This window comes from Myxine glutinosa, chromosome 11, assembly GCF_964187855.1.
Source record: "Myxine glutinosa chromosome 11, kmMyxGlut1.1, whole genome shotgun sequence".
NCBI classification, from domain to species: domain Eukaryota; kingdom Metazoa; phylum Chordata; class Myxini; order Myxiniformes; family Myxinidae; genus Myxine; species Myxine glutinosa.
Genome location: NC_136271.1, coordinates 23,053,069 through 23,066,058, shown reverse-complemented (window position 1 = coordinate 23,066,058; position 12,990 = coordinate 23,053,069).

Genomic DNA, 12,990 nt, shown 5'->3' with positions numbered 1-12,990 from the left:
ACTGGTTAATGACCCTCTCAAACCACTACATTTTTGATGAACCCACTCAGCGCACATTGAATTGAATACACTCCGACACTCTTCCTGCACACAGCACACGGCCACTTCCCAGTTCTTTCCACCTCACCACATGCTTTACCACTTGCCATCACCTTCGTTTTTCTGATATTCACCTTCAGTTCAGACCTTTTGTCTCCATACATTCCTTCCACTTGTTCATCTTCTCTTTCAGTTCATCCATACTTTCTGCAATCAACACCAGATCATCTGCATACAACAACTCCCACGGTAAACCCTCCTTTACGTTCCGAGCCAGAACCTCCATCACAGCTACAAATGGTAGTTGACTTAGTACCGACCCCTGATGCACTCCCGCCTTCACCTCAAACTCACCACTGTTCCCGTCCTTTGTCCTTACAGCTGTGCGCGTTCTTTTGTACATTGCCATCACTACTCTGATCAACCATTCCTCCACTCCTAACTTCCTCAATGCCCATGTCACTACTTCACGTGGAACCCTATCGAATGCTTTCTCCAGATCAACAAACCCAAGAAACAACTTCTTCCTCTTCTCCTGCAACTGTCTCACAATAAAAAACGCGTCTGTCGTTCCTCTTCCTGGCATAAATCCAAACTGCATTTCATCAATCTTCACTTTCTTCCTTATCCTCCTCTCCAACACCCTTTCCAATACCTTCATTCCATGCTCCAATAACTTTATCGTTCGATACGAGCCACAGTCCAGAGGGTCACCTTTCCCCTTGTATAGAGGGACAAGGGTACTCAGTTCCCAATCCACTGGAATGCAGCCTTCTTTCACCATCAGACTACAGATCTCTGTCATTCTTTTCACACCCCAACTTCCTGCTGCCTTCAACATATCTCCCACAACTCCCGTCGGCCCTCCCGCTTTTCTACTCTTCATTGCTTTTATCGCTTCCTCAACTTCCTTCTCGGTTATCTTCTCTGCCGGTCCTAAAACTGGGTTACTTTCTATGTTGCCATCCCATTCATTCTCTGCATTCAACAGTATTTCCATATATATCTTCCATCTTCCTTTAATTCCATCTGGGTCCACAACGATTTGTCCCACTTCATCCTTCAAGCAACTCACCCCCATCACATCACACCTCTCTTTCGCTATCTGCTTTGCAATCCTGAATACCGCTCTCTGACCCTCTTCCAAATCCAAGCGTTGTCCGAACATTTTCCTACATGCCTTCTGCGCCTTTGCTACCTCTTTCTTTGTAGCCTTCTTGGCTGCCTTATAACTTTCATGCTCTGCCTTTTCTGCCCCCGTACCCTTCGCCTTCTGCCACTCCTTGAACTTCTTCCGCTTCTCGTCAATCTTCTTTCCAACTTCATCATCCTACCACCATGTTTCCGAGTGCCTCGGTGGTCCTTTTGTCCATCCACATACCTCACCAACGGCTCCCAACAGACTATCTTTCATTGACATCATATTTGACATATTTCATTGACTTTGATTTACTTGGTTGGAACGCTAATAATTAATTAACTTGGTTAGAAAGCTAATAATCAATTTACTTGGTTGGAAAGATAATAATCAATTAACTTGGTTAGGAAGCTAATAATCGATTTACTTGGTTAGAAAGCTAATAATCAATTTACTTGGTTAAAAAGCTAATAATCAGTTAACTTGGTTAGAAAGCTAATAATTTACTTGGTTAGAAAGATAATAATCAATTAACTTGGTTAGAAAGCTAAAAATCTATTTGCTTGGTTGGAAAGATAATAATCAATTAACTTGGTTAGGAAGCTAATAATCGATTTACTTGGTTAGAAAGCGAATAATCAATTTACCTGGTTTGAAAGCTAATCATCAATTTTCTTGGTTGGAAAGCTAATAATCGATTTACTTGGTTGAAAAGCTAATCATCTATTTACTTGGTTAGAAAGTTAATAATCAATTTACTTGGTTAGAAAGCTAATAATCGATTTACTTGGTTAGAAAGCTAATAATCGATTTACTTGGTTGAAAAGCTAATCATCTATTTACTTGGTTAGAAAGTTAATAATCAATTTACTTGGTTAGAAAGCTAATAATCGATTTACTTGGTTAGAAAGCTAATAATCGATTTACTTGGTTGAAAAGCTAATCATCTATTTACTTGGTTAGAAAGTTAATAATCAATTTACTTGGTTAGAAAGCTAATAATCGATTTACTTGGTTAGAAAGCTAATAATCGATGTATTTGGTTGAAAATCTAATAATGAATTTACTTGGTTGGAAAGCTAACAATTGACTTACTTGGTCGGAAAGCTAATAATCGATTTACTTGGTTGGAAAGCTAATAATTGATTTACTTTGTCGGAAAGCTAATAATCGATTTACTCGGTCGAAAGGTAATAATCGATTTACTTGGTCGGAAAGCTAGTTATCGATTTCCTTGGTCGGAAAGCTAATTATCGATTTCCTTGGTCGGAAAGCTAATAATCGATTTACTTGGTCAGAAAGCTAATAATCGATTTCCTTGGTCAGAAAGCTAATAATCGATTTCCTTGGTCAGAAAGCTAATAATCGATTTACTTCGAAAGAAATCCATGTCTGTTTCATGATAAAGATTGCCATTTTAAAATGAAAGGACAGGTTCTGGATTTGGACCTGAACCAAAATCGAATCGGCTTGTGCTTGTCACCTAACCCACTCATCCACCAACTTTTGCATGATGGTAAGTTATCGAATCATGGCCAATTTCAATGACCGATTTCATTTAAAAAAAAAAGACAAATGAAGACATTGTTTTGAAAGCTAAATGAAACTAGATGGTATTCATCGAATACTTACCCTGCGCAGTCAACTTGGTGCCAGCCAACTCTTCTGTTTTTATCGGGTTTTGTTCTTTGATTCAATATGGCAATAAACGCATCTTTGATTCAATGCATCATCCTTAACAATACTTATTCCCCACGCAGAGTTTTTTTTTACAATGAGCCACGTTTCAATTTTTTCCATGGAGCGGTTTTGGAGATATGGCGAGATGCAACGTTTTTCGTTTTTTTCCGAGATGGCGCCTGTACCACGTGACTTATGACGTCATAATTACCATTAAAATATTCTCCAGGAGGAGGCGCTCCGATGGTGAAAATTTCGTGTCAATCGGACCAACGGTTGCTGAGAAATTGACTTTGAAAAATGAAATGCAGACACGCACATACGCACATGAACGCCTAACCCTGCTTTTCGCTTCGCGAGCGCAGGGTAAAAATTCCTATATGAGCAAGATTATTAATTCATGGTGTCAACTTGATCACAAGTGATGGTACATCCACGACTGTTGGTAGTTAAGGGACTGCACCAGAAAAAATTACAATAATATGCTTATTTTTAACTATTTAATGGTGGGTTTGCATCATTGCTGGGAGTGCAGCTGTGCCACTGATGCAGTGCCCCCTGTAGGGGAGAGGAGTAATTTCGACTTTGTTGAGGGTGCTGCCGATACCTATTCGCGAAGAACACAGTGGTTACCAATGGAGATGACGTAAACGTTGTGCATTGCTTTTATCAGACTATTGTGGGGAAAAGGTAGAAACTAATAAAACCAGAAAAAAATGACAATTATGTGTATTTAAAAAAACAACTATTTCGTATACTGACTATTAAAACTAACTATTTTAACTATTAAAGCTATGACTTTTAAACTAATTTATAATATTGTTACAGACGCGGCTTAGATGTTATTTACCGAGCGGTTTGGTATGATCACGTCTGCACAAGTTACCCGATTATACCCGAACGTTGACTAATCGCGCTACGCCAGATCAATGAAGGAAAAGGACACACGGCTGGGATTAAAATGACACGACACCAGGGATACGGTTCTCAAGACCTCCGGAGGAGATTATATTCGTTCGGAAGGTTAGATTACAACTACAAGAGGGACAGCAAAGGAAGATAGGCACTTAGACACAATCTTATATTAACCCGACAGACCACAGATAAACAGGACAAAAACTGACTCACACGGGGATTGATGGCAAGGAAAGCGGGTATTCGATGGCCAGCACAAGGTGCACCTTGTGCTCAGGGACAGGATAGCGCGGCCCAAAAGATGCAGGAGGTCTCTCAGCGCTCGGAGGTGGCTCTCTTGTCTTCTCAAGCTCGGGGCGCATCTCACCTCACATCCGGCAAGTGGCTGCGTATATCCGGCGGGGAGTGACACGCCCTCGGCTCGTTAGCTCCGCCTCGTGGAATCGGCACGTTGCTTCTCATTGGGTGCGTGCGGGGGGTTTACCAGGCTCCGCCCTTGACGAGGAGCTGACAGCCAGCCCCTTCGTGGTAACCCCGTGGAGCGCATGGTCATGGCGGCTAACCGAGCTGGTGGGAGGACGCACACTCCCCCCGCGCGCCGTGGTTGTAGTTGTTGTTGTAGCTGTAGTTGTTGTTGTTGTTGTTTGGGGAAGAAGATGGAAGGAGGTATGGGAAGGTCCTAAACTCACTACTGGTGCCATATAATCACATTCTGGTGCAACGAAGAGTCATAATTAATGGAAACGAGTCCTTAACTGACATAGACTAAGAATAACTAGCAAGATGTCCGAAAGTTGTCTACGTGTGATGCGGTGGACCTGGGCACGACATTTAATGGGGGAAAAAGGGGGAAGGTCGGTTCTACAGAGTGTTATTTACAGGCAATGGGACTAGGGAATGGGGGATTGGGGATAGTTGGGGAGTATTGGGGAAATAGGGGAATATTTACAAGCGGATATGGAGGCCAAATTCCATATTCGCAACATTGCACCCTTCTCTACCCTCGGGGCGTCCCGACCCGATAAATTTTTACCTATTTTAGTGTGGCACTCAGATGTAGTTCCCTCTACTATTAACTCTACCCTGAGTGCGACAGTTTTACAGATATTCACAAATGAGTAAATATGTCCCCCTGCGACGTTGCACCCTTCTCCTCTCAGAAACACACCCACAGGATAACCGAATCCGGAAAGAATTCGCAAACTAAACATACAGCCGGTAGGGAGCATTATTTACAAGACTACGCTGATATTTACACTACGATCCAGGACCTGTTTTTGGAGGGACACATGCAGATGTTATGCATAGAGAGAGCACGCATGCCAGCATCGATACACCAACCCACGAGTGCTCTGTGGCCTACGGCCTTTAATAATGTGCAGAGCACCCCTTCCAAGCATCAAAAGCACCACCCCATCACACAGTGAGCACCATCCGGTGCACCAATAAAGTGTTTATAAATCACCGGTGGTGTCGCAGCCGGCCGATGTTCTGCCGCTGGTCTTGCCTTCGTTTGGTGCACTTGGCGTTCCTGCCTCCTTCAAAAAAATAAAGAAAGGCGCCAACCGCGTCCATTTCTCTATTGTGGCCGTCAGGGGGCCAACTGTTAGTGGTTCACCTTGTATGGCATAGGTGCCACGTTGACCCATAGGTCCATCCACGGGTGGTGCTTGGCCGCAAAAGAGCTGCGGTCCATGGTGGGTGGCCACAAACATTGCGGTCCATATGGTGTATCGATCCAGGCAGCAAACAGCGAAAGTGCAGGCCCACAACTGCGAAGCCAGCACCTCTCTCTCCTCTCTCTCTACCCCAAAGCCAGATCCTCGGAGGTGGGAGACAAAAGAAGCAGACAAGTGAGTAAGGTGGTAAGGGCGCAAAAGTGCACGCAATACAAGATGATGCACACTGGGGGCACATGGGAACCAGGTGAGACAGGTACGTTCCTATCGTACGCCCCCCGCCCCCACCAGGTAACCTACATGGCCCCTCCCTTACCCCTTACTGCATCCACAAAACACAACACTACCCATAAACATCTACTTTACAAATCAACAAACATCCCTACTGTCTTCCCCGTTCCTCCCATATACCAAATTCGTCTTCTCTCCCTCCTAACCAATCAAATTTGCTATTTCCAACTTTCCTCAAAATTTGCCATCTCCAACTCAACATCATAATTTGCCATCACCAATTCATCATCAGTCCCTCCTAAGGAGGGAGAGATGGAATCACCCCAATGTCTCATCCACGTCGTGATGCGTCTCACCGATCCACACAGCAATTCTCATTTCCTGCACACAGAACAAAGAAAACACAGGTGTGGAGTCATCATCATCACCACAGGTAAGTGGCTGCGTATGGTGCGACAGGTTCATCAATCCTAACTATTTCCTAAATGACTTTAACAACTTTACACTACCCGGGGTCTTTCTCCGGCCAAACCATTGGCCCTCTTACACTATGGGTTCTAAAAACCAATTCCCATTGGCCAACTGTGGTGCTTTTCAATTTGGGGTCTCACTCCCCCGATTCATCTCCCGGTGCCCTCGCACAATTTCTGGGCTGTGGCGTGTACCTCTCCCAGTGGGTCTACCCACCTGCACACCTCCACCACTGCAGTTGCCTCCGAGCTTACCTGCTCCTCACCCTAACCTAACTACCTGGGGAAGGCCCTCTGGCACTCTCCCCACTCGGTGCCCTCTCTGGCACTGGGCTACCCGGGTCCATCCTCCGGATCCTCGGGCCCCATCCACAACTCTACCGGCTCCCAGAGCCCACCTGCGGCCTCACCTGGCCGACATCCTCACAGTGGTGGAGTGCCCAACCAACTACACACACTAACAGGCTACACGCCCAGCCATTTCCACAACACTAATGCACCCATTCACAACACCATTCTGCAACCGCACCACAGATGCCAATATCCAACCACAATTTACCTATACCCTCTACCTAACACTTACACTACCCGCCCCGGTTATCCGTGATGGGGGTCCACTCTTCTCCCATTCACACCTTCGCACCATGCACACCACTCCGTACCACTTACTCCATGTACTCCACACACCTGTACTTGCACACCTGTGCTCTCCCACCTGGTGCCACCTGCACCCTTCTCTCCCCAAGCGCATTCGCGCTGATCCACACACTCACTACTCACACACTGCTCCACACACCTGTCCAGTTGCACACCTGTGCAATCACACCTGTTCAATTCTCACACAGCATCATCTCATCTAACTACTCCCTTCTGAAACTTGCGCTTCCCAGTCGTCCCTTTAAACTATTGCGCTCCCACGTCATTATCATCCACACTAATCTACCTGCGTCCCCACTACAGGTATCAGTCACTAACTAAACTTAACGTCACCTAATGTCATCTTCGCTAGATCCCTATCAATATAACCTAACCCACCCGGGCTAGTTTTCACTGCCATACACCCCATAATCTAGTGCTCCTTTGCCCCCACCATGGGAAGGGTGGCATCCCTGCCACCCTTACCCACCGGGCCTATCGCTCACTACCAATTTTGCACATCAAATTTCAACAAATCAAAAATTTGGCCAATCACTGCCCATCATCTGCCAATCACTACTGCCAATCCCTTGCCAATCATCAAATTTTGTTCTTCTCTAATTTTGGGTCCAAAACACTAACCTCATCACCCAGTCTACTCACTAATACCTCTCGGTGCGCCAATCCCTGTCCAAAGCCCGGCTTCATAAAGCCAAGCCATGAATGCGGGTTGTTCTGTGCCAGCGGCTGGACCCGTCCAGCACTCGGTGCAGGGACGGGGGTTTACCCGGGCCGAGATCCCACGCACCATCTCGGCACGGAGCCATCCAATGTCCCGATCTCGACCTGCTGGACTGCCTCAACAAAAAGTGGTCGCCATGACGACCCTTTCTATCGGGCTGCCCGCTCCGCCTAGTGGAGCACGGACGCGGCCGTTCAAAGCGAGGCCCGGCACACACCGAGGGCCCGATTCGGCTATAAGTCGTTCTAAACTCTACCCCGTCTAACGTCGATGCTTCACCTGGACGCTTACACCCCGCAGCCCGTTCCTTGCTCACACATCCAGCCGTTCCCATGCTCCTCGTACCTTTCCTTACACACCCAGGTACACCCATTCCACTCACAGCCTTGGTCACACACCTGACCACCGAACACCTTGGCACACATTTGCCGCTCGCACACCTCACCAACACACCTCTTCGCGCCCCCTCCTCGGTCACCTCCTCTGTGACAATCACAGGTGTGCTCTCATTCGCACACCCAACCAAGTGCCTCACCACCAACTCCAGCGTGCATTCCCACTCACGCTCTACCATTCCAGGTGTGCATCCTTCCATCCCAGGTGTACATCCTCGCTCACCTGTCACAACCAACTCACTCTCCTTGTCACTCTCACTACTCTCACCTCCATTCTTGACCGCGCACTCACCCTTACTCTTGACAGCGCACTCTTTCCTCATGCACCTGTCCGTCACACACCTTTCTCGCGCACACTCTCCCGTTACACCCTCTGTAACACTCACCACAGGTGGACACTCTTCCTTACTTCTGACAGCGCACTCTTTCCTCATGCACCTGTCTGTCACACACCTTTCTCGCGCACACTCTCCCGTCACACCCTCTCTAACACTCACAACACCGCGCTTCCATGTGCCCCCTCGCACACGCGCTACGACCGACTCACTCTCGCCAGCACCCTCACTCCTTGGCACGCACTTTTTCCTCACACACCCCAGAGTCGGACTTTCTCGCACACCTCCTCTTTCGCACACCAGACCTGTCGCACACTTCACCAACGGCCTCTCACGAACACCCGGGTCCATCTCGACCCCCAAGCTTCTTAAATCCCCTGGCGCATCATACGCACGACCATATTGGTCACCACTTACACCGGGTCCTCTTTCTCTTCGCTTCTCCTCCATCACCTGCGAATCCCTCATCCGGTTAATGAGCACATCATCACGATCCGAACACAGACTTTGGACCAATTCTTTTACTTCCTCCTTTATCTCTTTCTTATCCTCTCTCCGTCGCTTCTTAATTTCGCTCACCCCTTCTTCCACTTCTTCTAATTTTTGCTTCACCTCCTTCATCTCTTCGTGCGCCCCTTTAAGTTCTTCCTCTAACTCCACTTTATTTTTTTCTATGTGCTCCCGCACCTCCCGCTCTTTAACCTCCATCACCTCTACCACCTTGTCCATTTTCCTCGTCAGGTCCTCATGTACCGTCTGACACTCTTTTTTAATTACCCCTACGTCCTTTTTCATCTCCTTCTGTGTCGATTTTAAACCCTCTATTACCGCTGTGTTCTTCTTTACCTGGTCCCCTAACTCCTTTTGTCCCACTGTCAGTTGTTCTACTCCCAGCGTCAACTCCTCTATGCCCCCTTGTAACTTTACAGTCCCCTTTCTCACCTCCTTCTCCATGTGCTCCTTACAGTGCCTCACCTCCTCGCGCACTCCTCCGACCTCCTCACTCACTCCTCCTCTGATCTCCTCTCCCATCACTTGCATCTCCTGCCCAGATGCCACCCTCATCTGCTCCATTTCCTCCCTGTGAGCATCCAGTTTGGCTTCTACCCCCATTCTGACCCCCTCTATCTGCTGCCCCACTTGGTTAACTTCCCTTTCCGCTTGGTCCCTCATGTCCCTCAATTTGCCTTCCATGGTGTTTTCTAACCCCTCTAACCCATTTTTCACTCCCTCTATCTGATTCTCCTGGGCAGCCATTCTATTTTCTACCCCCTCTAACCCCTTTTGCATCCCTTCCATTTGATTCTCTTGAGCGGCCATTCTGTTTTCTACCCCCATTACCCATTTCTCACCTCTTTTATCCCGTTTTCTAACCCCTCAAAATTTTTGTCTACCTTCTCACCAGTACCCCTCGCTTCGTCCCTCATTACCCCCATTTCGTTTCCCATTACCCCCATTTGGTTTCCCAACCGCTCACTATCAGCCCTCATTCCCACCATTTGTTCCATAAGGGCCCTCATTTGCAGGAGGAAAAGGTTCTAATCCACCAGGGGCGCTGCCGCGGGCGTGGACGCCGTGGCCACCTCGTGCGTGACAACGCTATTTTGCGACCCTGCCGCCCTCACTGCTTCGCTCTCCTCGCGTCCCTCAATTTGGTCCTGGACCGACCCTGCCTCACTCTCCACTACCGGACCCCAGCTGTCTTGGTCTGCCATAGCGCGACTTTCAAAATTCGGGTTTTTATTTTCGTATAACAAATTCAAATTTCGCCGTTATAATTTCGCGCGGGAAACGCGCTCCGAATCGTCGATTCTACTACAAATTTGGGCCTAATAAATTTAGTCCCGGGTCCGAATTCCACTCCTCGACACCAATTGTTACAGACGCGGCTTAGATGTTATTTACCGAGCGGTTTGGTATGACCACGTCTGCACAAGTTACCCGATTATACCCGAACGTTGACTAATCGCGCTACGCCAGATCAATGAAGGAAAAGGACACACGGCTGGGATTAAAATGACACGACACCAGGGATACGGTTCTCAAGACCTCCGGAGGAGATTATATTCGTTCGGAAGGTTAGATTACAACTACAAGAGGGACAGCAAAGGAAGATAGGCACTTAGACACAATCTTATATTAACCCGACAGACCACAGATAAACAGGACAAAAACTGACTCACACGGGGATTGATGGCAAGGAAAGCGGGTATTCGATGGCCAGCACAAGGTGCACCTTGTGCTCAGGGACAGGATAGCGCGGCCCAAAAGATGCAGGAGGTCTCTCAGCGCTCGGAGGTGGCTCTCTTGTCTTCTCAAGCTCGGGGCGCATCTCACCTCACATCCGGCAAGTGGCTGCGTATATCCGGCGGGGAGTGACACGCCCTCGGCTCGTTAGCTCCGCCTCGTGGAATCGGCACGTTGCTTCTCATTGGGTGCGTGCGGGGGGTTTACCAGGCTCCGCCCTTGACGAGGAGCTGACAGCCAGCCCCTTCGTGGTAACCCCGTGGAGCGCATGGTCATGGCGGCTAACCGAGCTGGTGGGAGGACGCACACTCCCCCCGCGCGCCGTGGTTGTAGTTGTTGTTGGAGCTGTAGTTGTTGTTGTTGTTGTTGTTTGGGGAAGAAGATGGAAGGAGGTATGGGAAGGTCCTAAACTCACTACTGGTGCCATATAATCACATTCTGGTGCAACGAAGAGTCATAATTAATGGAAACGAGTCCTTAACTGACATAGACTAAGAATAACTAGCAAGATGTCCGAAAGTTGTCTACGTGTGATGCGGTGGACCTGGGCACGACATTTAATGGGGGAAAAAGGGGAAGGTCGGTTCTACAGAGTGTTATTTACAGGCAATGGGACTAGGGAATGGGGGATTGGGGATAGTTGGGGAGTATTGGGGAAATAGGGGAATATTTACAAGCGGATATGGAGGCCAAATTCCATATTCGCAACAATATTAACCAATAATTGACTTTTCAAGTATTCAAACTATTACTTAGAAACTATTATTACTATTAAAACGAACTAATAACTAACGATAAAAAGTAACTATTTTTACAAACTATTTCGTATACTAACTATTAAAACGAAGTATTAAAGCTATGACTTTTACACTAATTTATAATATTAACTAATAATTGACTGTTTTCAACCATTAAAACTATTACTTAGAAACTATTATTACTATTAAAACTAACTACTAACTATAAAAGTAACTATTTTTTAAAACTCGTTAGTGTACTAACTATTAAAACGAACTATTTTAACTATTAAAGCTATGACTTTTAAACTAATTTATAATATTAACTAATAATTGACTGTTTTCAACCATTAAAACTATTACATAGAAACTATTATTACTATTAAAACGAACTACTAACTAACTATAAAAAGTAACTATTTTTAAAAACTAGTTCGTATACTAACTTTTAAAACTAACTAGTAAAGCTATGACTTTTACACTAATTTAAAATATTAACTGATAGACTTTTCAACTATTAAAACTATTACTTAGAAACTATTATTACTATTAATACTAACTATAAAAAGTAACTATTTTTGAAAACTAACGAACTATTCCATTATTCTTATGGTAACTGTATTCAGAAGTCCACGTTGACTAGTAGTATAAATGGAGGTGAGAGTTTGTAAAAAGGCAGGAATCTCTGGGTGGAATGTGACATTGTGCGTGCGGTGGAATGCTCGAATGAACGGTATTCCAGTATTCCAACAACGGGTCCAAAAACGCATCCTTACAGTGTGCGCAATGGCAAAAATCTTGGGATGACAAACGTAGCCTGATCCAGATCATTACTTGTTATGCAAGGCTCTTAAGCCGTATACATAAAAAGTGTCCTTCGTCACCATTGGAAGTGTACTAACTTATTCGTGTGCCAGACACAATGCCCGACTGCACACTATGTCTGCCACAAATAAGGATGTTGCTGCACGATGAGATCCAGATGCTCACAACTTCTCCACATATTCATCCAATTAAATACATATGAGAGGAACTTCACTGATTTCCATGTTGTTTTCAGGTCAATGTGCAATAGTTTGAACAAGGATTACACACACATGTACACACACACACACACACACACACACACACACACACACACACACACACACACACACACACACACACACACACACACACACACACACACACACACACACATACACACACACACACACACACACACCTTTTTGTCACAAGAAACAGAGAAAGGGTGAACAGTTGATGAAGGTTTAATATTATTATTATTTCATATGTAGCCTGGGGCTGCTGGTTACGTCATTGCTGGGAGCGAGTGACTGTTATGCAGATGCAGTGCCCCCTGTTCCCAGTACGCGGGTACTCATTTTGCAGACCTCGGGAAGATGGACAGGCTGAATCAACCCACCTGATGTTAATTCAACGGCACGACAGGGGCTCGAAACTCAATACCTGAAGATGTTAACATTAACGATTAAACTAACATTAGGGTGTGAGAGGAGCTATGTAAAGGGGAGGTTGTTGAAAAGGTTTAAGTAAAGAAGCTTAAAGTACATTGAAGGTGGGTGGTTGATAATGAAGGAGCGAACTAGACAGTAAAAGACAAGACCATGGAGAATGCAGTGAAATGTAGAGAGACAGATGACATTATTTATATGTTTGGAGAAAGAGAGTTAAATATAAACGAAGTGTTTTCTCCTTTGTCTGGCACTCGGCCGGCCATTCGCC